Genomic DNA, 27006 nt, shown 5'->3' on the forward strand with positions numbered 1-27006 from the left:
GATAGCCAGTACTAATACAAAACTAACCCAATTAGATTCACTCAAAAATATTAATCCTACAATTTTAGGAATTTCTTTGAATCTGACTGTACAGAAAACAAGATCTGTAAGCCATAAATCGTAGAAAAATCCTAAAAATATGAAGCCACTGGCATTTGAAAGATATTTAAACAGAGATTCACACACAATTGGATTTGGGTTCAAATTATTTCTGAAACTCTCACAAATGGATTTACAATTTTACTGCATGTTTTCACCATTTGCTTTAACTATGGAGTTGCAGAACAGATAAAGGTTTGAAACTTGTTTGAGATGATTAAGAAAACATTCAGTAATCCTACAGAAGTGGAATCACTCAATTAGGTTCAAAAATGGATTTTTGATGAATTAAAAGCTAACAGCCATGTCTGCAGAACATACGGAACAAGTTTAATTCATCAAAAATCATACACAAATCATAAAAATATGAGGTCTGCTGCATCTGAAAGGTATTGAATAGGTGGTTCGTGCCCAGTTGGTTTCATTCAAAAATTCGTCTCCAAGCTCCTGGTTTAATTCGACAAAGTCAGATCTGACCAGATTTTGATCTGTGAACCATTTCAGTTTCAGGAGGTCAATCGAAGTGAAACCAACGCCAAAATGACGGTATTGAAGAGAGCTTTCACCTACAGTTGAGTTTGCTCAAAAAGGTTTTATAAAACGGGAGAAATCTAACAAACAGTGATTCTGCATGTTTGCAGAACTTTATTTACCATGCAAAATCCGTAACGAATTTGAGGATGAGACCAACGCCAAGTTGTAGATCTTTTCCGTATCTATCTGCGGAACTTTGAATCGCTCGATTTGGATCTGCACACAAGATTCGGTGGATTTTACAAGTTCGTACCAGAATCTGAAACAGCAAGATAGCAGAAATTACTGCAAGAATTTGGACGAACTTTGCTCAAGAACTTCAGATCTGAGGATAGCTCAAGCTTCTCCATGCTTGGACCAACATGCACCTGCATCAAGATCCAATCTTAGCAATGGAGGAAGAAGAAGAGGAGATTAAACCATCTAGGGTTGGGGAGAAGATGGAGAGGGAGGCTCTCATGGTGAGGGGAAGCTTGAGGGAGAAGGAGAGCTTCATCTTGGTGGATTTCCATGGCCATGGCCGGCCATGGAAGCTAGGGGGAGCAATATTTCGTGGGAGAAGGAGGGGAGGGAGTGGGTAAGGAAGGGGAATGAGTGGAGAGTGGAGAAAAATGAGAAGAAAAAGAGGAGGGGGTGGCCGGCCAAGTGCTTTTATAGAGGGAGAGAGTGGTGGCAGCCCTCTCTTTGATTGGTGGAGGTGGGTGGCTGGCTTGGGGAAAAATATTTGACCCAATCTGAAATTATTAGAGGCATTGGGAAGGGACAAAGAGATAGAGCTTTCCCAAGGTGGAGTGAAGTAGAGAGAGAAGGGAGTTGGACATACATGCATGCACACATTGCATGGACATGGCCGGCGCCCATTTTGTGTCATGCAAAAATGAGTCATCAAAAGGAAGCCTTCATCATACATGTTGACCAAGATGGTGCCACATGATTCTTGGCCAAGATGGTGGCTTAGATGATGTGTTCAAATTAGGAAGAGAGATGATAATAAACATTGGTGCCAAGTTTGAAGAATGAAGCACTTTGATCAAGTGATCAATTTGGCCAAAAGATGATGGTGGTGATAGTGGTTTAGACAATTATAGAGCAAGGGTAAGAGAGATGGTGAGTGAAATAACCATACTCACAAGGGTGAATATGGTGGCATAAATCTTCAATTCATGAGGTCAAGATGATGATGGTAAACCATACAAGAGTGAGATGTGATGAATGAATGGAAGTTGTTAACTAGATATGGAACTTTACAGAGATGGGTCTCCACCACTATGAGAGTTGATCAAAATATTTGGATAGGGTTTATATTGAACTTGCCTTTGAAATCATTTTGAAAGGGACAATGTGAGGTTTAAAATGAAATAGGTCTATTTGCAAAACAAAGCATAGTAGAGTTTTCTTTAGGCCATTTGTTTTAGAAGGTGCAAGGATGGCACATGCACCAAAACCATGCCTTTAAAAGAAGGAATAAAACTCTTTTATGAAAGGTATTTTGGGTAGAAGGAAATGAGATGATAAAATACCATCCACAATTCCCTCTTGTTATTTGAAGAAACCATTTGAAGAGTTTTAATAAAACTAGAAGTAGTTTTGTGATCAAAACTAGAGAAGGAAAAACAAAAGAGTTTCTGAGAAAGAAAACTAGCTTATTTAGGGAGGAGTGTTCTCAAGAGTAGATGGTGGCTACAAAATGTACCCACCATTCCCACTCTTGGTTTTGTGAAGAATAAACTTGAATGGAAACAAGAGGTAAAAGTGAAGGAAGTGATCTTGAGGTTAAACATTGGATAGGGTACAGGATCAAGTGAATATAAGAGTTGCAAGTGGAGGATGTGACGTGCAAGACGTGGAAGTTGCGAGAGGTTGTCGCATAGATGAGATCCATGCATTGAGGTCACCAATAACAGTGGTGGGTGCTTAGATATCAACTGCCAAAGTCCGGACATTTTAAGCCTGTCAACACAGATGGTCGACATGGCCTCAAAACCAACAAGGATGAGTGGGTATAAGAGAAGGATGTGATGAGGGGTAGATGATCCCAAATTTGGATTCAAGGATGGTTTGAGCTAGACTAACACAAAGTGGAATATCAGAATGGCATACCCATGTTGTCATCAGGAGAGGGGTTTGATGTAGTAAGAAGGAAAACAACATTTCCTAAGTCACACATGTGTTTTATTTGGTGAGTTGCTTGTTTAACCACTAGGGGTGTTGTTCTTAAGGGTAGCTCAAAACAAAACTCAACAAGCAAATCCAGACAATTCATCTACCAACAGATCAAGGCAATTCATCACAACAAACAGATCAAGGAAATTCATCTTAATTAGTCTATAGAAAAAGTTTTTGTTCCCCCTAATTTTTGCACCTTGGAAAATAAACATGTTTGCAAAAGTTGGGGTGTTACAGATCTTCCACCCTTAAAATAATCTCGTCCCGAGATTACTAAGCGTAGGACTAGAGGGGTTGTAAAGATTAACTAAAGTTAGACTCCATTCTTCTGTAGATGTGCCATTGTTGAGAAGGTCGTTGCTTCATCTTCTGGTAGACATGATGGATTCCTGTCGATGGCGAGCTTCATGAAGAGGTTGACTACTCTATGTAGGGATTAGACCTGTAGCTTCTAAGCGATCCTAGGGGGGGGTTCAAGATTCTGGGAGAGTTAGTGCACTTCAGCGGTGCTTTAGCAGGGTTGAAAACTTTTTAGTGTTAACTTTAAACTTCGTCTTCCACCCTTAAAATTGTTCAAAGAGGGGGTTTAAAAACTCTAAGCTTCGGCCACGGTCTTGTCGGTGCTTTCGAAGAAGTGATCTTTCCCTCGTCTTGAGTTGAAGCATCTTCAGGGAGCGAGGTGCAATCCACAGCTTCAAGGGGAGTTAGTTCATCCCAAGTTCCCAACGGTGTTTTTAGAAAGGTTTAAAATTTTAGGGTTAGCATCAATTTTTAGTGGAAGATGAAGTCTTCCACCCTTAAGATTTTTCGTTGGGTGTTTTCAGAGAAACTCTGAGCTTCTGACTTGTGGCTCTGTCTGGGGCTTCTAAAGAAGTCGTCGATCTTCCGTTTTCAGTTGAAGGATCTTCATGGGCGATGTGTAGTCCACGACTTCAAGAGGCACTCACGGTGTTTACTAGACCATATAACGCGCGGTAAGTTAGTAAGTCGATGAAGCACCTGGTTGTTGTCCATATGAAGCAGTAACAAAGGTCGTTGGAGACAATCTTCAGCTTGAGGGTCGGTGCTGACTTCTAACAGCTAAGAAGTTAGCGGGTAAACTACGCCTAAAGTCTTGAGTCTTGAAGTATCTTCATGAGCTTCATTCGATGCGGACCAGATGAATCCTGTGATGTAGCTTGGCTTTGACGCTATTGCTCTCTCAGCTTGTTAGACAGTGTGTTAGAGGGTAGTTTTCAAAAAGGTATCCACGAGGTTAGCGCGACTATACTCCCAGGTTAGACCAAGTTAGTAAGGCTCCTCGCAGAGTTGTAGTCACTCTTGAAAGTAGGGGCTTTTTCTTTCTTGGTGTAGTAGATATGCTTCTTCTGATCTTGAAAGTAGTTATCGAAGATAGGGGTCTGGGTTAGTTTTTCCGACTGTTGAAAGAAAGCAACTTCTAACAGATTAGAGTTAGTGCCTTTCGTTAACTTATCCAATTAACTAGCAGTAAGTATTTTATCGGCGAGGTAGATGACTGTGAAAACGTCTTAGAGGGGCTTCCTACGCTGGTTTTTCACACCAAGAGTGTTTTTCGGACCTAAAGGCCAAGACAATCAAACACACAACAAACAAGTAAAAACACTCAAGACAACACACTTAGGGAACTACAAGCAATCATCAAACCAGACATGGTAACACAAGTACCCCTGGATGACTAATACGCGGGGGTAGCTCAATCAAAGCGATTGAGTTTGTCCTATCCATCCTATAGGTTTGGGGCTGGTCACATATGTTGGCGTCTTCATCTTGTTGACATCGTCTTCAACAAGGATTCTCGAAGCAGAGGGTGGTGATGCCGCCTGGTGTTGAGTCGTCGATATTGAGGCAGAGGCTAAAACTGTGCATAACTTCAAGTCTCGACATCCCGGGGATGTGAGGTCTTCGAAGAGGTAGTTGTTGAGGTACTCCCGAAGTCGAGATCTTCTCGTGGCTGGCCTAAAAATTACTAGTCAAGAAACTGAGGACTTTCCCCCTGACGACTGCAAAAAGTGCAAGCCCATGGAGGAACAAGGTCAGATCGTTGACATACTTTGGTGACAACCAAAGACATGATATTATCATTCTTTTATGTGCACACTAAGTCGGCCTCCAATCTTCAATAGCTGTCGTTGGATATTCATGAGTCTTCCTGAGGGATTGATGTATCTTTGAGTTCGAGTCTCCGGTCTGAGTTGGGGACATCGTCCAATATGTAGGTTTGAAGTGGATGAGACAATAGAGTAAGAATTTTCAAACACTTCTATAAAGCGGAGAGATAAGAATTTAGAAGTTTTGAAGAAACAAGAGGAGTAGAAGCTATGCTTCCGACTAACGAAAGAATTTGTTTGGTAAATAGTTTTGCCCAAGTACTTGTTTCCTAACTAACGTCCATGCTAACTAAGGTCTCCTACAGTCAGGATGGCTCTGATACCAGCTCTGTGGGGACCCCGGACTAGCTGTCCGAAATTCCCCGTTATGTATGCAGTTCACGATCCCATGATCAGTGCGCCGTGAACACATAACCGAACCGATATCAAATTACACCATCCATTACAAAGCGGAATAAGAAAATTACAACATGGTCACATGACCAATACTTACATAATAGCCTCGAAGGGCCTAACTAAACATCGGAGTAGCATCATCGCTTCAGCAGACGCTAGTACCCAAGTCATCCGCCATAACCCTACAGCAACCGACCGGGAAGACGTTCCTAGCTCGCATAGACGTCGTCAACTCCTTCTTCATCCGTCGAAGTCCTCCAGGTCTGGCCAAGTAAATAGCCAGGGACAAAGCCGTGAGTACATTTGAATTGTACTCGCAAAACCATCAAGAAGGTGATAACAATTCTAACTAAAGAAGACAAGAGAGGAAGAATAGTTTCTCTGGTGGATATAACATGTGAAAGAGAATCAGTTTCTCTTGTGGATATAGCATGTGAAAGAGAATCAGTTTCTCTTGTGGATATAGCATCCCACATCACAGTTGAAGGGGACACTAAGAAAGTCCTATGACATCTCTATATCTTTGTTAAAGCAGAGTTCCTCTACATGAAACACTAGGAAGGGTCACCCTCTTTTGTTTCATTTTCCTCGACCATCTCCACATGGTCGGCACACCATCTTTCCCGTACCCTTCCGGTACTTCCAACACACATTTCCTTTGGAAATCATTTTCAAAACCAAAACTCGACACAGCTCCGTAACGGCCATCCCAACCGTCCATGACCGCGGACGCGGCTATTCGAATAGTTTTGACTCGCAGAGTTTGCACACTTTCACCACAACTATCCGGATACCTATCGTGTGGGCATCATCCCCGCATAACGACATATGCCACGACGGATACCCGGACATAACCTTTCGCCCATTCGACTTAACACGAGGTCCTACCCTATGGAGTATGTACCTCCCCGGCACCGTGGCAGCTCACCTCCTCTAGAGCGTGGCTCCACCGCCAAGCCGGGAGACCCATAGTGTCTTCCGGACGGGTCAGCCCCGAAGGCCTCCCGTTATACTATTGTCCCAACCACGACAACCCGGACTCGGGGGTAACCGTACCCTTGTATAGTTGTGCGGTGCCTCATGCTAAGAAGAACAAACGTCAAGTTAAGCCCCGTGCCCACGTTGGAGTAGCTATGGTTGCGCTGTTTAGTTGTTCCGGCGAATACAAAGAACCATGTGTCGTTTTTCTCAAAAACCCAAGTCACACACACCTTCCTCTTTCCAACCATCTTTGTCAAGATCCTTTCCTTTCATAAACCATACGCTTGGGTAAGATTGCCTCACCCAAGGTTTTCATAAACATTTACAACAAGGTAAACCTTGAGGGGTTCCCAATCTAAAGTTTCATGAGTTGAACTAATACAACACTATGGCCGAGATGAGGGTCATCACGCCATTGAGGGTATGAAAAAGAGGTATTGGAGTGGATCATACTTGCTTGAGCTAAGCATGTATTATGACAACACAAGAGGAAATATACTTTCAGATTTGTGGTGCTATCTAACCCAATCAATAGATATATAGGGATGAGAATTGACCAACACCAACACCATTAAGGGAAAACAGGCATACTCATCACAATTTGAGAATACACCAAAAACATGGTATTGATACATCTACACTAGAAGGGGGTGTAGTATGAATCTTGTCCCGAGGTGGAACATATTCAAGCTAAATATAGAAAGCAAGTTGGATAGCAATGGCCATGATACCATACACCCAACAAATTACCAAGACCTTGACAAGATAAAACTACTAGAGGTACCATGCTTGCATCCAAGCATAGATGACAACAATATGGAGATCATCACACATAGAACCAAGATGCTATTGATAGCACAAGATGACATCCAAAGAGACATCATATCAGAGATCAAAAGATGGCTTGCATTGGCTTATTTGTCCCTGGACTTCTTCAACTTCATCAATATAAGAATCCCGTCAATATAAATAAAATCCTTGTCCGAACCACTTCTTCTTCTTCTCCGGAATCGTTCGCATCTATCGTCGGAAAATATAAAAGGAACACAATCAATCACATTGCACCAATCATAACAAGCATGCAACATTCAACAATCAACAAGCAATAGCTAACCACCTTACTACGGGCTAACATACAAAGAACTTATAGATACTACAAAGCAACTAAAAGAGAGCCCATTTTATTTACCTAGTAAAGGTATGAGAGTATCATAACTTAGCAATTGCCTCTCTCGGTATCACCATGGCACAACTAAGTATCCCCTGGTAGATCACATCATAAAGAGGACAAGTGCATTAGTTGGGCATTACAAACATTCATATTATGTTTTGAAACATTTTTGGAAAAGCGGGAAATCATTCTCTCTATTTTGTAAAGCTTACACAACACTACACAAGAATAGGAAGTAAATGATATGCCACACCATTTGAAGACTTAATCCAAACAATAGAACTAAGGTTAAGTTGCAGAGGTTTTGTTTTGCAAGAATAAAACATTGGTTGACCAATTTTTAAATAAAAGAGTGGGCAAAGGTTTAAAAATAAACCAAAGAGTTTTGGTTCAACAATCCATGTCACACATACACATTAGTAACAGTAAGAAATATGTATGAAAAGAGACTAACAACATTTTTCCTAGATAGCCAGTACTAATACAAAACTAACCCAATTAGATTCACTCAAAAATATTAATCCTACAATTTTAGGAATTTCTTTGAATCTGACTGTACAGAAAACAAGATCTGTAAGCCATAAATCGTAGAAAAATCCTAAAAATATGAGGCCACTGGCATTTGAAAGATATTTAAACAGAGATTCACACACAATTGGATTTGGGTTCAAATTATTTCTGAAACTCTCACAAATGGATTTACAATTTTACTGCATGTTTTCACCATTTGCTTTAACTATGGAGTTGCAGAACAGATAAAGGTTTGAAACTTGTTTGAGATGATTAAGAAAACATTCAGTAATCCTACAGAAGTGGAATCACTCAATTAGGTTCAAAAATGGATTTTTGATGAATTAAAAGCTAACAGCCATGTCTGCAGAACATACGGAACAAGTTTAATTCATCAAAAATCATACACAAATCATAAAAATATGAGGTCTCCTGCATCTGAAAGGTATTGAATAGGTGGTTCGTGCCCAGTTGGTTTCATTCAAAAATTCGTCTCCAAGCTCCTGGTTTAATTCGACAAAGTCAGATCTGACCAGATTTTGATCTGTGAACCATTTCAGTTTCAGGAGGTCAATCGAAGTGAAACCAACGCCAAAATGACGGTATTGAAGAGAGCTTTCACCTACAGTTGAGTTTGCTCAAAAAGGTTTTATAAAACGGGAGAAATCTAACAAACAGTGATTCTGCATGTTTGCAGAACTTTATTTACCATGCAAAATCCGTAACGAATTTGAGGATGAGACCAACGCCAAGTTGTAGATCTTTTCCGTATCTATCTGCGGAATTTTGAATCGCTCGATTTTGATCTGCACACAAGATTCGGTGGATTTTACAAGTTCGTACCAGAATCTGAAACAGCAAGATAGCAGAAATTACTGCAAGAATTTGGACGAACTTTGCTCAAGAACTTCAGATCTGAGGATAGCTCAAGCTTCTCCATGCTTGGACCAATATGCACCTGCATCAAGATCCAATCTTAGCAATGGAGGAAGAAGAAGAGGAGATTAAACCATCTAGGGTTGGGGAGAAGATGGAGAGGGAGGCTCTCATGGTGAGGGGAAGCTTGAGGGAGAAGGAGAGCTTCATCTTGGTGGATTTCCATGGCCATGGCCGGCCATGGAAGCTAGGGGGAGCAATATTTCGTGGGAGAAGGAGGGGAGGGAGTGGGTAAGGAAGGGGAATGAGTGGAGAGTGGAGAAAAATGAGAAGAAAAAGAGGAGGGGGTGGCCGGCCAAGTGCTTTTATAGAGGGAGAGAGTGGTGGCAGCCCTCTCTTTGATTGGTGGAGGTGGGTGGCTGGCTTGGGGAAAAATATTTGACCCAATCTGAAATTATTAGAGGCATTGGGAAGGGACAAAAAGATAGAGCTTTCCCAAGGTGGAGTGAAGTAGAGAGAGAAGGGAGTTGGACATACATGCATGCACACATTGCATGGACATGGCCGGCGCCCATTTTGTGTCATGCAAAAATGAGTCATCAAAAGGAAGCCTTCATCATACATGTTGACCAAGATGGTGCCACATGATTCTTGGCCAAGATGGTGGCTTAGATGATGTGTTCAAATTAGGAAGAGAGATGATAATAAACATTGGTGCCAAGTTTGAAGAATGAAGCACTTTGATCAAGTGATCAATTTGGCCAAAAGATGATGGTGGTGATAGTGGTTTAGACAATTATAGAGCAAGGGTAAGAGAGATGGTGAGTGAAATAACCATACTCACAAGGGTGAATATGGTGGCATAAATCTTCAATTCATGAGGTCAAGATGATGATGGTAAACCATACAAGAGTGAGATGTGATGAATGAATGGAAGTTGTTAACTAGATATGGAACTTTACAGAGATGGGTCTCCACCACTATGAGAGTTGATCAAAATATTTGGATAGGGTTTATATTGAACTTGCCTTTGAAATCATTTTGAAAGGGACAATGTGAGGTTTAAAATGAAATAGGTCTATTTGCAAAACAAAGCATAGTAGAGTTTTCTTTAGGCCATTTGTTTTAGAAGGTGCAAGGATGGCACATGCACCAAAACCATGCCTTTAAAAGAAGGAATAAAACTCTTTTATGAAAGGTATTTTGGGTAGAAGGAAATGAGATGATAAAATACCATCCACAATTCCCTCTTGTTATTTGAAGAAACCATTTGAAGAGTTTTAATAAAACTAGAAGTAGTTTTGTGATCAAAACTAGAGAAGGAAAAACAAAAGAGTTTCTGAGAAAGAAAACTAGCTTATTTAGGGAGGAGTGTTCTCAAGAGTAGATGGTGGCTACAAAATGTACCCACCATTCCCACTCTTGGTTTTGTGAAGAATAAACTTGAATGGAAACAAGAGGTAAAAGTGAAGGAAGTGATCTTGAGGTTAAACATTGGATAGGGTACAGGATCAAGTGAATATAAGAGTTGCAAGTGGAGGATGTGACGTGCAAGACGTGGAAGTTGCAGAGGTTGTCGCATAGATGAGATCCATGCATTGAGGTCACCAATAACAGTGGTGGGTGCTTAGATATCAACTGCCAAAGTCTGGACATTTTAAGCCTGTCAACACAGATGGTCGACATGGCCTCAAAACCAACAAGGATGAGTGGGTATAAGAGAAGGATGTGATGAGGGGTAGATGATCCCAAATTTGGATTCAAGGATGGTTTGAGCTAGACTAACACAAAGTGGAATATCAGAATGGCATACCCATGTTGTCATCGGGAGAGGGGTTTGATGTAGTAAGAAGGAAAACAACATTTCCTAAGTCACACATGTGTTTTATTTGGTGAGTTGCTTGTTTAACCACTAGGGGTGTTGTTCTTAAGGGTAGCTCAAAACAAAACTCAACAAGCAAATCCAGACAATTCATCTACCAACAGATCAAGGCAATTCATCACAACAAACAGATCAAGGAAATTCATCTTAATTAGTCTATAGAAAAAAGTTTTTGTTCCCCCGAATTTTTGCACCTTGGAAAATAAACATGTTTGCAAAAGTTGGGGTGTTACAGTTCGTGCTAAAATAGGACCCTGGGACTTGATTTCGTCCAATTCCGAGAATATTTCGTTACTAGGATTTCTGAAACCAAAAACAGCAGAAAACAGCAACTGGCACTTCGGCATCTTGTCAATAGGTTAGTTCCAGAAAATGCACGAATATGACATAAAGTGTGCATAAAACATGTAGGAATCATCAATAATATGGCATGGAACATAAGAAATTATCGATACGTCGGAGACGTATCAGCATCCCCAAGCTTAGTTACGCTCGTCCCGAGCAGTGCAAAACGATAACAAAGATAATTTCTGAAGTGACATGCCATCATAACCTTGATCATACTATTTGTAAACATATGTAATGAATGCAGCGATCAAAACAATGGTAATGACATGAGTAAACAAGTGAATCATAAAGCAAAGACTTCTCATGAATAGTACTTCAAGACAAGCATCAATAAGTCTTGCATAAGAGTTAACTCATAAAGCAATAAATCAAAGTAAAGGCATTGAAGCAACACAAAGGAAGATTAAGTTTCAGCGGTTGCTTTCAACTTGTAACATGTATATCTCATGGATAATTGTCAACATAGAGTAATATAACAAGTGCAATATGCAAGTATGTAGGAATCAATGCATAGTTCACACAAGTGTTTGCTTCTTGAGGTGGAGAGAGATAGGTGAACTGACTCAACATAAAAGTAAAGAGAATGGTCCTTCAAAGAGGAAAGCATCGATTGCTATATTTGTGCTAGAGCTTTTATTTTGAAAACATGAAACAATTTTGTCAACGGTAGTAATAAAGCATATGAGTTATGAAAATTATATCTTACAAGTTGCAAGCCTCATGCATAGTATACTAATAGTGCCCGCACCTTGTCCTAATTAGCTTGGACTACCGGATCTTTGCAATGCACATGTTTTAACCAAGTGTCACAATGGGGTACCTCCATGCCGCATGTACAAAGGTCTAAGGAGAAAGCTCGCATTTTGGATTTCTCGCTTTTGATTATTCTCAACTTAGACATCCATACCGGGACAACATGGACAACAGATAATGGACTCCTCTTTAATGCATAAGCATGTGACAACAATTATTATTCTCATATGAGATTGAGGATATATGTCCAAAACTGAAACTTCCACCATGATTCATGTCTTTAGTTAGCGGCCCAATGTTCTTCTCTAACAATATGCATGCTCCAACCATTACGGTGGTAGATCTCTCTTACTTCAGACAAGACGGACATGCATAGCAACTCACATGATATTCAACGAGAGAATAGTTGATGGCGTCCCCGTAAGCATGGTTATCGCACAACGAGGCAACTTAATAAGAGATAAAGTGCATAAGTACATATTCAATACCACAATAGTTTTTAAGCTATTTGTCCCATGAGCTATATATTGCAAAGGTGAATGATGTAATTTTAAAGGTAGCACTCAAGCAATTTACTTTGGAATGGCGGAGAAATACCATGTAGTAGGTAGGTATGGTGGACACAAATGGCATAGTGGTTGGCTCAAGTATTTGGATGCATGAGAAGTATTCCCTCTCGATACAGGGCTTAGGCTAGCAAGGTTATTTGAAACAGACACAAGGATGAACGGTGCAGCAAAACTCACATAAAAGACATATTGTAAACATTATAAGACTCCACACCGCCTTCCTTGTTGTTCAAAACTCAATACTAGATGTTATCTAGACTCTAGAGAAACCAAATATGCAAACCAAATTAGCAAGCTCCAAGTGTTTCTTCATTAATGGGTGCAAAGTATATGATGCAAGAGCTTAAACATGAGCACAACAATTGCCAAGTATCAAATTATCCAAGACATTTTAGAATTACTACATGTAGTATTTTCCAATTCCAACCATATAACAATTTAACGAAGAAGAAACTTCGCCATGAATACAATGAGTAGAGCCTAAGGACATACTTGTCCATATGCTACAGCGGAGCATGTCTCTCTCCCACAAAGTGAATGCTAGGATCCATTTTATTCAAACAAAACAAAAACAAAAACAAACCGACGCTCCAAGCAAAGTGCATAAGATGTGACGGAATAAAAATATAGTTTCAGGGGAGGAACCTGATAATGTTGTCGATGAAGAAGGGGATGCCTTGGGCATCCCCAAGCTTAGACGCTTGAGTCTTCTTAGAATATGCAGGGGTGAACCACCGGGGCATCCCCAAGCTTAGAGCTTTCACTCTCCTTGATCATATTGCATCATACTCCTCTCTTGATCCTTGAAAACTTCCTCCACACCAAACTCGAAACAACTCATTAGAGGGTTAGTGCATAATAAAAATTCACATGTTCAGAGGTGACACAATCATTCTTAACACTTCTCGACATTGCATAAAGCTACTGGACATTAATGGATCAAAGAAATTCATCCAACATAGCAAAAGAGGCAATGCGAAACAAAAAGCAGAATCTACCCCCACGAATCCCTTCAAATCCGTGAAGATCGGGCACATCCTTGGGCTTAGCACTTATCAGCGGCTGTGCACAATGTGTTTCATATCTCACTGCTCCGGAAGTGCCTTGAAGTACCGGAGAAGACTGAAGTATCTTGCAGGGTTGAGATCTGTTGCATTGGCTACAGGAATCAATCGAGAGACTTCGTCGGCGTCATACAAGTTATCTACATCATATCATCGATTCCCTCCGCTGCAATCATCCATTGTGTTCATCACCACCGTCGCTTACTGAGAAGATCGGGCAACCCCTTATCAGATGGGGAAAACATAGATCAGCACTAGTAACATCAAATCCATGGATTAAAACCACAAAAAACTCAACAAATTCGCAGATCAAATTTCGAGCTATTTTTTGGGGCAAAATTTTTTTGGAAATTTTTTGGACGAAATTGGTGAAATTGAAGGGTCAAATTCGTGGCAACCTTTGCTCTGGTACCATATGATGAGGCCTAAGGCCGCGTGTGTTGCCCGATCTCACGAATTGACCGAGGGAAAGGCGGGGGAGAGGAAGAACACGAAGAACACGGCGAAGAACACGATGAACACACGCAAACGCACGCAACACAACCCGATACAATTCGGTTTACTCCCGATAGCCCGAACCACTATCCCGATAGAATCTCTCAAGGAGAGACACGAGGTAGAATCCCCGAGAGAAAGACCGATATACGATCTATGGAGTCACACGAGTGAGAGACCGCGTAGAATCACAAGTGCGAAAGATAAATCATATAAGGAGTGCCTTGATACAACTCATAGATTTGTGTCTAAGAGAGGAGGGGGTTTCCCTAATCCCAAAGGGATGGTGGAGGCATAAGCCAAGTTCTCACTCAAGTTATGTCTGCCCTCATGAAGGGGGAGGTGGGAGCCTATATATAGGGAGCCACTAAAGGAGGGGTAGTTTAGGCATACAAAGGGATAAAGGGTTCAGATTTGATGCTCTTTGCAGTGGGGCGTCAGGGCCAGCATAGGTAGGGCGATAGGGCCGGCGCAGGTAGGGCGGCAGTGCCATCGTCCTCAGGCGTAGTGGCGGTGCGGCAGTGCCGGTCTTCCTGGCGCGTCTCCTTATCCTCGACGTTCTCTTCCATGCTTCCGCGACCTCGGCCTTGAGTCCTCGAGCCTCCATGGTGTCGTCCACTTCCTCCGTACTTGTCGATGTGTTCCTATCATGGTCATATGAAGAAGGATGAAGTAGCATACCATTCATGAGAGACAATTGTAGGCACGCATAAAGGAGAAGATTCACCTTTGCGTGACGTGTCGGCGTTGACGCACATGATGCGGTGGAGACCGAAGGTCGCCCCGTATCAGGGTATGGATTGGATGGCGAAACATCATGGATTGATAGACTGCGCCAAGAAGGCCATCACCATGACTAGTAGCACCGGAATAACAATAGAACATGTGTCTGAGAAACTACCCAGAAATTTCACCTGCAATCAAAGTGTAGCCAAACCAACTCTGGATCAGATCAGGGTCGTCTGTCGATACGCTGATGTGTTTCCGGATGATCTACCCGGTATGCCCCCGGATCGGGATATCGAGTTTATCATCGAGTTAATCCCTGGAACCGGACCTATAGCCCAGAGAGCCTATAGCATGAACCCAGCAGAATTAGTAGAGCTGAAGAAGCAACTGGATGATATGTTGTTGATGAGGTCTAAGACCCCGTGTGTGGCCCGATCTCGCGAATGACCCAAGAATCAAAGGGGGAAAGAGAGGGAGAGGCGGAAGAACACGAAGAACGCGAAGAACACAACGCACACCAACCCGATACAATCGATACTTACCCTCGTGGCTCGATGGACCACGCCAATTGAATCAACCCGGGAGAGACTCGAGGTAGAATCCCGGAGTGAGAGATCGGTGTTGGGGACGGAGACCGGTGAGGGAGAGAGAGTGGGCTACACTAGAATCTCACTCACATAGATCCAATCATCCAACATGGGGTGCCTTGATACAAAGGGGATGAAACCCTAGGGAGACAAAGCTCAAAGTCATGTTTAAGCCTAAATCTTGTCTAACCAGCTATGGGGGCGAGTTGGGGTCTTATATAGGCATACAAGGCAACATGGGTCGAAAAGGTACAAGTTGGTGGGCCAAACCCGTGAAATCCGGTCAAGGGGCCGGTCTGACCGGGCCTGGGGCCGGCCGGTCCGGTCGTGGGGCCGGTTGACCGGGCCGGAAATGTCGAAAATCTCCGTCCGGTCTGTGGCCCGGTCTGACCGGCCTCTGTGCCAGCCTGCCCGGTCTGTGGCCCGGTCTGACCGGCCTCTGCGCCAGGCTGCCTGGTCTGTGGCCCGGTCTGACCGGCCTTTGGGCCGGCAGGGCCTCTTCCTCCCTCTTCTTCTTCCTCTTCCTTCTTCCTTCTTCCTTGCACCATGGGGGTTCCTTCTCTCTTGGTCCTTGTCGACGTCGGCACCTATAGACATCATGATGATAGGCATGAGGTAGCATACCATCCACATGGGTGTTGAGATCGACCATAGAGAGGAAGGAGTTCACCTTGACATATATGGCGGGGTTTTGTGTTGTTGGTCCACTTGGGGGACTCCTTGGCCATGGTGTAGCGTCGATGATAGTCGGGGCTTCACTTGTTGGTCTTGAGGCGTAGGTGTCCAAAGGCCACCCCGCATCATCTCCCCCCCCCTTGGGGAAGAGTCGTCCTCGACTCTTGCTCCTCCTCACCGATGAGGTAGACGGGAAGGACTTGTATAGGTGCCCTTGTGTCCTTACGGAAGCTCGTCGTAGTGCAGGCGTCTTTGTTGTAGTCCATAACGGGTCTCCCATGTAGTGGTGGAGGGGCCAAGTCTCGGTCGAAGAAGAACAAGGGGAAAAACAACTTGCAAAAGGAAAGCTTGTGGATGCCAATTTGGTGACCGGCGAACAAGAGGCTCTCAATCAAATACGAAGCATCAAGTCGTTTCTCCAAAAGGCATTGGGCAAAAATGGTGATCAAAAGAGTGTCGATGTATCCAAAATTTGGTGGGGCAAAAGTTTGTGCATGTAAAGTGGCAAAAATGTGATATGTCGTATTGTCCCACTCAAATGGAACAATCAAAAGGCGAGTATCGGCGGCAAAATTTGGGGCAAAATTGTTATATGCAATGGCAAAGCCATGGAGACTTCTAGCTTGGGAAAGTATGGTTGGCGTGAGCCAAGTATGGATATTCGCAAGTGTCAAAGAATCCATTTCAATTGCCATAGATAAAATGAGAAATCCAAAGAAGGGCAACTTTTTGTGTAACTTGTGGCACAAGATGCATATGGTGTCTCTCACATGTATGACATGGTCCTTGAGAATCTCGGAGTGTATGATGAAAGCATCAATACATACAACAACCATTGTGCCAACAAGATGTTTCAAGATATGTTGCATAAGAAGCAAAAGAGGTGACGAGGAATTGGACCAAACCGAAAGCTCAACAAACCAAGTCGGAAACACATGAGGGCGAAGGCTTGTGGGAACATACCCTTTGGTGTGATTCCCGCGGGTTAGGTCCTTGATGGGGTAGCTCTCAATTGCGCGTTTCGTGAGCTCATGCTCCGTGGCGGTGGAAGTTGTCGTCCTTGTGGCTACACATGGAAGAAACAAGACAAAAAGCGTGTGTGCATGGTAGATGAAAACATCATCCATCATGATGTTCCATGTCTTGTGCACATCACCATTAGTGTCAAGCAAGATAGTATGAAATGCATGGCGATGGTGCATATGGCAAGAAGGTGCATTCATGGCATGTGGTAACTCATGATCATCAAAAATTGAGAAGGCTATGGGGGCCATCTCGTGAACAATAAAATAAGCATTCTTGCATTCCAAGCATAAGAAAGAGCAATTGTTCACAATATTGGATGCAAGGATCATGGAATGGTGTAAACATTTTGGGCAAAGCATGTGAAAGCTAATGTCATCATTGTTGTCGACAACCCTATGGAAAGAGCAAGTGGTCATCAAGGGTGTCACAACACAAGCATGAGCATAATCATTATCATTGCAAGCAAGCTGAGCAAATATGAAACTTTCATAGCATGGCATGTTCATGGTATCACAATCAATCAACTCCACATGATCAACAATGTTAGCAAGCAAAGCATCACATGGGAATATGAAATAATCAAGTGACGTAGCAAATGTATCATCAAGATCATGCATGCACTCATAAGTCATCATGTCCACTAGTGGGATCATGGCATCATCAACACCTATATTGTTACCTTTGTAGGCCGACTCATGTGAAGTAGGTGTAGTGGAAATAGGAGGATCCATGTGGTCGACATCTTGGAGCAAGCATGGTGAGATATCGTCATCTTCATGCACCATGTACATCTTCTCCATGAGGGGGAACTCGTCCTCCGTGGAACCTAGTGCAACATAAGAAGACACAAGCGAGGGAGAGGTTAATGTGTTAGCAAATGCGATGTCCTCCATGGACCTATCATCTACCTCTCTCAACTCACTTTGTGTATCACTCATGTCCTCCAAATGGAAGCACTCAAACTCACATATGGGGTGGAAGTCACTCAACTCACTATCACTCTCGCTCAAGTGGGCTAAGTGGCTCTCATGCTCACATGGGGTTGGTACCAACTCATCAATCAAGCATATGGGAGTAGGTTCGACTTTATCATCTCCATGCGCCTCCTTGGTTGAAGGGAACTTCGCATGCTCAACCATCTCAACTCCATGCGCCTCCGTAGGTGAAGGGAGAAATCCCATGCTCACCATGCTCAACTCCATCGCCTCCTAAGTCGTCCTCAAGTGGTGGCATCTTGGAGACTTGTGCATTGAGCTCGTCGAAGTAGAGCTTCTTGGCGCTTGGCGTTGTGCATTGCCATGCCATGTGACCCTTGGCCTTGCATACCTCACATAGGAGATTGGGACATTCCCGTGGAGGGTGGCCTTGTTGCTTGCACTTGTAGCATCGGAGTCCATAGGCATATGACGAGGTAGGGGCCATTGTGGTGGTGGCACAAGAGGTAGAAGTCGCCTTATGAGGAAGGTCTTCATGTCGAGGCTCTCGTCTTGTTGCCTCATCACCATGTCTTGAGTGGTGTCGTCGAAGATCATGTGTGGGCGGATGTCGATGTAGACCATGAGGTGGTGGTGGCCGACGACGATCATGAGATGGTGTGAGTCGATGACGGTCCTTGCCTTGCCTAGGTGATGGCTCATGTTGGGGGCGCTCTTGATGCTCCATATGATGTCCGTGATGTCGATGATCGTGTGCATAGGCACTCTCATGATGGCGCCTTGTGGAGCTCGGAGAAGTGTGTCGAGGCCGAACATGTTGGGGACGCTCTTGATGATCCACATGATGGTGCCATCGTGGAGGTCCTCTATCTTCATATGTAGCTCCATTGGCCAAGTATGGGTATGTGGGCGCCTCGGCGTTGTTCAAGGTGGAGTCGAGGTGAGGCTCCGCCATGGTGTCGATGTCGTAGTCGTGGCGGTGCTCCACCATGACGTCCATGCTTGATGAGCCATTGTCGATGTAGAGCTCGTCGATGTCGTCCTCAAGGTGGTGCTCCACCATGTCGTCCATGTTGGCGATGCTCGCGGAGCCATAGTCGGTGTAGAGCTCCTCGATGTCGGTCATGTTGGCGATGCTTGCGGAGCCATAGTCGGTGTAGAGCTCCACATGTTCCTCCACATCCACGGTGCTTGAAGAGGTATCCTCCTCGAAGTGCTCCGTGTACTCCTCCGTATCTTCTTCGTCGCTATACATGTTAGCAAGACGGTATCTATATGGTGTATGTTAGTGGAGAAACACTACCTCGCAATCTTACCGTGGTATGAAAAGATTGGGGTGATCCAACAAACCAAGAGTTAGAACAATTGTATCGAGCACTCACACAAAGACACACGCAAAAGCTAGCAAATATGGTGTTAGGAGAGTATGGTGGAAAGCCAAAAGATGAAATCTGAAATCAAGTTTGTTGTTAAGAGTGGGTAAGATCCAAAAACTCAAATGTCAAAGCGAAGATCACTATAAACACGGAAAAGGTATGGAACTCACACACGGGATAAGCGGGGTTAGTGCGACCAAGGAATGAGCGGAAAAGTGTATGAAGCCCGAAAGCAAGGTTGCTCGGTGTCACACTAACACAAGGAGAGGTCAAAGCTTTGGTTGCAAACGAAGAGACAACAAGATTCACACGCGGCCTCTCTTCTCTTTTTCTCTCTTTTGCTTAAAAGCTTTTTCCTCTTTTTGTATTTGGTGGCACTTACACTCTTTGTGTATTTGTATGTATGATGGCACTCGCACACTTTTGCTCTATGGTGCACTTGCACTCTTTTTGTGTTTTGGCGGCTTTTTCTCACACTATGTTAGCGTTAGCTCGCTTTTGCTATCTTGCCACACGAGTTTTGCTTAGAAGCTTGACTCCACACTACACACACACCTCACAATCGGGGCCACGTGCAATGTCTCGCAACACTAGATAATCAATGCTCGATAGGATAGATCGCAAAAGAAGAGGGGTTACAAGGGTAGAGCAAGTTATACCTAAGATGTTAGGCGGTGATGAACACGCAACTTGTGATGACGGCGGTGGTGTCAAGAGTACGTTTGCAATTCCGGGGTGCCGAGGATGTCGTCGCTTGCTTCGGAGCTGCGGGTTAGTTTCACAAACAAGGCACTCAAACCGGAACAAGCAAACACAAGTTAGCGGATAAGATGGGTCAAAATAGCTTGGCGGCGGTGGCGGTGGTATGCCGGTGGTGGGTGGTGTCGATGCTCTTGTGGATGCGGTGGTGGTGGTGGAGCCGCGGCTTTGTTTACCGGTGGGTTGGAGAGGTGGCGGTGCTTGCCGGTGGTGGAGAGGGGTGGTGGTGGTTGGCGGTGGTGGTGGTAGTGGTGGCGCCCGGTCTGGGGCCCGGTTGACCGGCTCCTGGACCGGCCTGCCCGGTTTGGCGGCCGGTTGACCGGGTTCTGGGCCGGCCTGCCCGGTCTGCAGCCCGGTCGACCGGGTTCTGTGCTGGCTCGTCCGGTCTGTGGCCCGGTTGACCGGGTTCGAAACCGGGTTTCACGATTTGGAGCTTTCTCTCTCCTGTTCTTGAGGCAAACCAAGCCAAATCGACCCAAATCGAAGGAAACGATGGAATTGGGGGCTAGAAAGTGGGGGAAATAGTAGATCAAGCACCTCAACACCAAATCCATGGACCAAAACCACTCAAAACGCAACCAAATTGCAGATCCATCCAAAGGCAAATTAGGGCTATTTTTTTTTTTTGGGGATTTTTGGGGAAAATTTTTTAGAGACGAAATTGGGTGGGTGGGGGGTCAAATTCGCGGAAACCAAAGGCTGCTGATACCATATGATGAGGTCTAAGACCCCGTGTGTGGCCCGATCTCGCGAATGACCCAAGAATCAAAGGGGGAAAGAGAGGGAGAGGCGGAAGAACACGAAGAACGCGAAGAACACAACGCACACCAACCCGATACAATCGATACTTACCCTCGTGGCTCGATGGACCACGCCAATTGAATCAACCCGGGAGAGACTCGAGGTAGAATCCCGGAGTGAGAGATCGGTGTTGGGGACGGAGACCGGTGAGGGAGAGAGAGTGGGCTACACTAGAATCTCACTCACATAGATCCAATCATCCAACATGGGGTGCCTTGATACAAAGGGGATGAAACCCTAGGGAGACAAAGCTCAAAGTCATGTTTAAGCCTAAATCTTGTCTAACCAGCTATGGGGGCGAGCTGGGGTCTTATATAGGCATACAAGGCAACATGGGTCGAAAAGGTACAAGTTGGTGGGCCAAACCCGTGAAATCCGGTCAAGGGGCCGGTCTGACCGGGCCTGGGGCCGGCCGGTCCGGTCGTGGGGCCGGTTGACCGGGTGCTGTAACCGGAAATGTCGAAAATCTCCGTCCGGTCTGTGGCCCGGTCTGACCGGCCTTTGGGCCGGCAGGGCCTCTTCCTCCCTCTTCTTCTTCCTCTTCCTTCTTCCTTCTTCCTTGCACCATGGGGGTTCCTTCTCTCTTGGTCCTTGTCGACGTCGGCAGCTATAGACATCATGATGATAGGCATGAGGTAGCATACCATCCACATGGGTGTTGAGATCGACCATAGAGAGGAAGGAGTTCACCTTGACATATATGGCGGGGTTTTGTGTTGTTGGTCCACTTGGGGGACTCCTTGGCCATGGTGTAGCGTCGATGATAGTCGGGGCTTCACTTGTTGGTCTTGAGGCGTAGGTGTCCAAAGGCCACCCCGCATCAGTTGTTCAAGGGTCTGATTCGACCAAGTGCGTCGCCTTGGAGATCACCAGTGTTGTTTATGGATAAGAAGGATGGTGCCAACCGGTTATGTACGGATTATCGTAAACTTAACGATGTCACCATCAAAAACAAATACCCCTTGCCAAAGATAGAAGACATGTTTGACCAGTTGACCGGTGCCACAGTGTTCTCTAAGATTGATCTTAGGACTGGTTACCATCAGCTGAAGATCCGTGCATCGGATATACCCAAGACTGCCTTTACCACCAGATATGGGTTGTATGAATACAATGTCATGTCATTTGGATTAACCAATGCCCCTGCCTACTTCATGAACCTCATGAATAAGATTTTCATGAACTTCCTGGATAAGTTTGTCCTTGTGTTCATCGACGACATCCTTATCTACTCCAAAACCGAAGAGGAACACGAGCAACATTTGGAGGTTATCCTAGAAACCCTTAGACAGCACAAGTTGTACGCCAAGTTCAGCAAGTGCGAGTTTTGGTTGAAAGAGGTTGGATTCCTGGGACACATCTTGTCTCGCAGGAGGAATTGTCGTAGACCCAGCCAAAATCAAAACCGTTGAAGAATGGAAAACCCCAACCACACAGACCGAGGTCCGTGCATTTCTTGGACTAGACGGATATTACCGCAGATTTGTTGAAGGATTTTCAAGCATTGCCAGGCCAATGACCCAACTGTTGAAGAAAGATAAGAAGTTTGAATGGACTGATAAATGCGAGGCCAGCTTCCAGCAACTTAAGACCAGACTAACCACAACCCCCATCCTAATCATGCCGGACATCACTAAGCCCTTTGACGTCTATTGTGACGCATCTAAGATTGGTCTTGGATGTGTGTTGATGCAAGAAGGAAAAGTGATATCTTACCTATCCCGGCAGTTGAAACAGCATGAGCAGAACTACCCAACCCATGACCTCGAACTTGCAGCCGTAGTGTTAGCATTGAAAGTTTGGCGTCATTACCTCATGGGTAATCGATGCGAGATCTATTCAGATCACAAGAGCCTGAAATATATCTTCACCCAGAAAGAGCTGAATATGAGGCAAAGAAGATGGCTGGAACTGATAAAGGACTATGATATGGAAATCCACTATCACCCCGGCAAGGCCAATGTGGTAGCGGATGCCTTGAGTAGACAGCCGTGTCAGCTAAACTCCATGATCGCAGCAGAACAACCTAGCCTGCATGAAGAGTTTGAACGGTTTAGGTTGGAACTGGTTAGTGAAGGATACCTAGCCAGCATAGAGCTGCAACCTACGTTGATTGGTCAAATCAAGGAAGCCCAGAAGGGAAATGCAAGCATTGACGGAATCAAGAGTCAAATGACAGCAGGAAAGGCACCGGGATTCACAGAAGATGAAGAAGGAGTACTCTAGTACAACGGTCGCCTATGTGTGCTGTCAGACTCAGAATTGAAGCAAGTCATACTGCAGGAGGCCCACTGATACGGGGTGGCCTATGGACACCGCCGCCTCAAGACCGACAAGCCCTCCTCGTGGTCCAATGACACGAGCTCGAGCCCAAGCACTACGCCAAGAGGTGAATTCGCTCCTCTCTACCGATGACTTTGACACCCCCTTGGATGGCTTGCTACTTCATGCAAATACCCTATGTTCAATCAGGTACATCGACCAAGACACAAGCCATGGAGACCAAGACGTTGGAGAGAGAGCTGGAAACGATGAAGACGGAGCTACATCGCCCAGGCCGGAACTTCCGCCACCCAGGACCGGAACTTCCGGCCAGATTCCTCCAAGATGCCCCCAAGATGCCCTCCAGCGCGCAGGAAAAAGCATCGGACCGGAACTTCCGCCCCGAGGGACCGGAACTTCCGCCCAAGTTCCGCCCAAGTTCCGAAAATACGCGAAAACAACACTGGATGTTACTGCAAGGAAATGGACGACTTTCGGAACTTGGCCGGAACTTAGCCGGAACTTCCGGCCTGGCCGGAACTTCCGGCCCCCAGGACCGGAACTTCCGCCCCTGACCGGAACTTCCGCCCAAGATGACCGGAACTTCCGCCACCGCGAACTTCAGCACAACAGCTGATGAGGTCTAAGACCCCGTGTGTGGCCCGATCTCGCGGATTGACTTCGAAACCAAGAGGGGAGATGGGAAAACGCGAGGAACACGAAGAACACGACGAACACGAGGAACTCCGAGACTCACGCACGCACACCAACCCGATACACCCGATACTTACCCCCGTGGCTCGATGGACCACGCCAATAGAATCACCCGGAAGAGGCACGCGGCAGAATTCCCGGTGAGAGATTGGTGTTGGAGAAGAAGAGATTGGTGAGGGAGAGAGAGTAGCTTGTACTAGAATCTCACTCAACAATATCCCAATCAACAACAAGGATGGCCTTGATTACAGAGGGATGATACCCAAGGGAGACTAAGCTCAAAGTTAGGTTTGAGTTCTAAACAAGTCTAAAGAGTAAAGGAGGGGTTCCAGCTACTTATATAGGCACACACAGCCAGCAAGGGCGAACAGGTACGCGAATGGATAAGTTAAGGCGGTTGGTGGGGTCTTCTCGTCAGATCCGGTTTGAGTCCGGTCTGACCGGGCCTGTGACCGGGCTGTCCGGCCTGGGGTCCGGTCTGACCGGGCCTGTGACCGGGCCGTCCGGTCATGGGTCCGGTCGACCGGTCGCCAACCGGGATTCTGCGAAGAATCCGGTCCTGGGTCCGGTCGTCGTCCGGTACGAGGGAGCTGGCCCGGTTTGCGACCGGTTGACCGGGCCTGTGGCCGGAGCGTCCGGTCGTAGGTCCGGTCCGACCGGGTCCTGGACCGGCCAGCGTCCGTCTCTTCCTTGGAGCGCTTCGGGCGACGTCGGCTTCGGCTTCATGATCATCTCCATGTCCAGCTGCTTCTCTCCTTCCCTTGACCTTGGCTTGTCCTCCTCCCCGGTGTCTTGGTGCGCCTTGTACCTAATGACACATAGCACATCGGCATGAGGTAGCATTCCATCCAAAGGGGTACCAAGATCAAGGGTGGTGAGGAGCGAGTTCACCTCATTATGAAGAGCTTTGACTCGGGCTCGTGTCATCGGTCCACTTGGGGGACTTGTTGGTCTTGGTGTAGCGACGTCGGTGACCGGGGCTACATCATCTCCCCCCTTGGGAAAGAGTCGTCCTCGACTCTTGCACCTCCTCATCTCCATGATAGGGTGACAAGTCCGAGACGTTGAACGTGTTGCTCACCAAGTACTTGGATGTCGGTATGTCGATGACGTAAGCGTTGTCGTTGATGCGTTTGAGAACCTTGAAGGGGCCATCGCCTCTTGGCTTGAGCTTGGAGTTGCGCTCATGAGGGAACCGTTCCTTCCGGAGGTGGATCCAAACGAGGTCTCCTTCTTCGAATATCCTTGCCTTCTTCTTGGCGTTGAGGCGGTTGGCTTGACGAAGAACATGTTCTTGTATGGTTGCCCTTGTCTCTTCATGTAGTTTCTTGACGGCGGCGGTGCGCTTGTCGAAGTCCATGTTGATGCGCTCGTGGAGGGGAAGCGGAAGTATGTCGAGTGCCGTGTAAGGTTCGAAGCCGTAGACGACCATGAAGGGGCTCCTTGATGTAGTCTTGTGCTTGGCGCGGTTGTAGGCGAACTCGGCGTGAGGAAGGCACTCCTCCCATGACTTCAAGTTTTTCTTCACGAGGACCCGTAGGAGGGTGGAGAGGCTTCGATTGACCACTTCCGTTTGGCCGTCCGTTTGCGGGTGCGATGATGATGAGAACAAGAGCTTGACTCCAAATTTCGCCATGAGCGACTTCCAAAGATAACTCATGAACTTGACGTCTCGATCCGACACAATGGTTTGCGGTACTCCATGTAGGCGGACAATTTCCCTGAAAAACAATGAAGCAATGTGTGAAGCATCATCGCTCTTATGGCAAGGTATGAAATGAGCCATCTTAGAGAATCTATCCACTACAACAAATATGGAATCATGACCATGCTTAGTGCGAGGCAAGCCTAGGACGAAATCCATGCTAATATCGGTCCATGGTGCATAAGGAATAGGCAATGGCATGTAAAGACCATAAGGGTTGGAGGTAGACTTAGCTTGTAAGCATGTTGTGCACCGACGACAAAGGCGCTCCACATCTCGCTTCATCTTTGGCCAATAGTAGTGGGTTGAGAGCATGGCATATGTCTTGTCACGTCCAAAGTGACCCATAAGACCTCCTCCATGAGACTCTTGCAAAAGCAATTTTCGAAGCGAAGACTTGGGAATGCAAATCTTGTTAGCTTTAAACAAATAGCCATCATGCAAATAGAAATCATCCACTCCTCGCTCAACGGAGCACTTCTCAAAAATTGGAGCAAAGAAAGAATCGGAAGGATAGAGTTCTTTGATCTCTTCAAGTCCCAAAACATGAAAATCCAAACGAGTTAGCAAAAGGGTGTTTTTGCGGGAAAGAGCATCCGCCACAACATTGTCCTTGCCCTTCTTGTATTTGATCACATATGGGAAGGACTCAATGAACTCGACCCATTTTGCATGTCGTTTGTTCAAGTTGTGTTGGCTTTTCAAATATTTCAAGGACTCATGGTCGGAATGAATGATAAACTCTTTTGGCCAAAGATAGTGTTGCCAAACTTCAAGAACACGAACCAAAGCGTAGAGCTCCTTGTCATATATAGGATAGTTGAGGCGTGCGCCATCCAACTTCTCACTATAGTATGCCACGGGTTTGCCCTCTTGCATAAGAACACCACCAATACCAAGCCCACTTGCATCACACTCAATCTCAAAAGTTTTGGCAAAATTTGGAAGAACAAGAAGTGGAGCTTCGGTAAGGCGTTTCTTCAACTCATCAAAAGCATTTTGTTGGGCCTTGCCCCAAACAAACGGAACATTCTTCTTGGTAAGCTCATTCAAAGGGCAAGCAATGGTGCTAAAATCTTTCACAAAGCGGCGGTAAAACCCGGCAAGTCCATGGAAGCTTCGGACTTGACCAACATTTGTAGGGGTAGGCCAATTGTGGATGGCCTCCACCTTGGAAGAATCAACTTCAATCCCATTAGCGGAAACCACGAAACCAAGAAAAACCAATTTGTTTTGAGCAAATGTGCATTTGGGGAGGTTAGCATAAAGCTTTTCATGGCGCAAGATGCACAAGACTTCTCTCACATGTTGCACATGGTCCTCGAGGTTTTTGCTATAAATAAGAATATCATCGAAGTAGACAACCACGCTCTTGCCAATGAGAGGACGCAAGATGTGATTCATGAGGCGCATGAAAGTAGATGGTGCATTGGAAAGACCGAAAGGCATAACGAGCCATTCATA

This window comes from Lolium rigidum, chromosome 6, assembly GCF_022539505.1.
Source record: "Lolium rigidum isolate FL_2022 chromosome 6, APGP_CSIRO_Lrig_0.1, whole genome shotgun sequence".
In the NCBI taxonomy this organism is placed as follows: Eukaryota; Viridiplantae; Streptophyta; class Magnoliopsida; order Poales; family Poaceae; genus Lolium; species Lolium rigidum.